Source organism: Eulemur rufifrons, chromosome 3 (assembly GCF_041146395.1).
Source record: "Eulemur rufifrons isolate Redbay chromosome 3, OSU_ERuf_1, whole genome shotgun sequence".
Lineage (NCBI taxonomy): Eukaryota > Metazoa > Chordata > Mammalia > Primates > Lemuridae > Eulemur > Eulemur rufifrons.
The window spans coordinates 55,021,554-55,023,159 of record NC_090985.1 but is presented as its reverse complement, the minus strand read 5'-3'; the positions used below and the strand labels follow the sequence as shown (position 1 = coordinate 55,023,159).

Here is a 1,606-nt window from a genome sequence, read left to right as displayed (position 1 = left end):
TAAAGAATATTGTTGAATTATTTTTTCTTACATGATATATCTTTAAATAAGAAAGGAATTGGTCCTGCTCTGGTATAGTTCTGGTATGATTTTGCTTATGGTTATCATTATTTAAAAAACAAATCCCTATTTATCCAACTATCAGAATCATAAAGACATATTATCCTTTGTGATTCTCTTATTTTTTTCTTCATATTCAGTCTCTATAGAGACTGTCAGACATTGCCAATGCCAACTATATTGGCAAGTCATCATGGTGGGATACCAGGAAAAGTTTTCAATTAGCAATGATCATGCCTTGGATAAACCTCATTTGCTGTGATACTGCCACTGTGCAAAGCTAACCTTGGAGATTCTCTGGTTTCAAATATAGTTTACTCAAATATTTCTGTGTACTTCTTTTTCTTTTCCTCTTTATTTGCTCTTGAAAATTGAGAATTATTTTTCAGTAAGTATAGTCTTAGGGGCATTTGTATGATAATATGAATTCATAGTTACAACCTTTAGCCAAATTTCCTGTTTCTGACCAACATTTTTCTAACTGAGTCCTTCTCTAATAAGGAAGTGTCTTTAGACCAACTTCCCTCTTTTTCTCATCTGATGGATTCCATTATAACACAATCCCAGAATGCATTTCTACCAGAGTTCTTTCTGTTTCTGACCCTGCTTATGACGATACTGAAAATGAGGATCTCAGAGACCACTACCATTTCCTGGCTTCCCTTCCCTTAATCAGTCTCCATTTGCCTGAGTTTCCCTTCCAGATTTGTGATAGTGGCTGTCTAGTAGACTTCATTTTTCGTTTTGAATTTTAGTCTTTTTTTTGTATTGTCACAGGTATTTTAATTTACACATTGGGAATGACCCAAAGCTATTTTAAGACCGAAGTCATCGTAAGCTGTTTTGTCTAGCAATAATTTGAGAGTAATAGCAATGATCCATTGAAAACTTCATTTTTAAAAATTCTCAGAAAATCAAAGAAGTTATCACCCCTCAGGAGCAATTATGATATTAGGAAAGCTCAGAATAAACAATTCTTTTCTTATTTATAAACTAATCTTTTTAGGCTATTTAAAACCCAGTTCTTGCTTCATCCCCAAAGTTCCTGAGCATTTTTCCAAACGATCTCGAAGAGGGGTATATCTTCTTAGTCACCTGCACTGAGAGGCCTGTCTTCAGCTTCTATTCATTAACAAACGATTTAAATAGATAAGTGACTTTCAAAAGGGTAAAGGCTGGCTATGCAAATCCAGCATCAAATAGGCATCAGAAATTTGACTGGATTTGGAAGAGCTATAGCGGGACAGCTTCTCTGGACCCATGGGGAGGATATGTGTCTTTTGTATGTTCACTCTGCTTAAAATCACATGTGGTGCCTAAAACAGAATTCACTCACGGGACTTATCTACTTCCATTCTAAGTCCTCCAGATCTTACTGAGAAATGGTTATGTGTTGAAAGTTCATGATAGGGATTATTTAACCAGAAATTGGGAAGGTGGGCACTGCCATTCTGAGGCTACCCACAGACCCTCTTTTTATTTTTCTTCAAGGTGGTTAAAGTTATAAGTAATGAAAGTTACCTAACTTCTTTTTCTATATGCATAT

General features: G+C 35.2%; 1 non-coding gene across 1 annotated transcript; it reads right to left on the bottom strand.

The window, feature by feature from the left end:
• Nucleotides 1-200: 200 nt before the first annotated feature.
• LOC138382028 (U4 spliceosomal RNA) lies at nt 201-342 on the bottom strand. Its single transcript, XR_011233210.1, has one exon. It is a non-coding gene; the product is annotated as a U4 spliceosomal RNA (small nuclear RNA).
• Between the last annotated feature and the right edge of the window lie 1,264 nt (nt 343-1,606).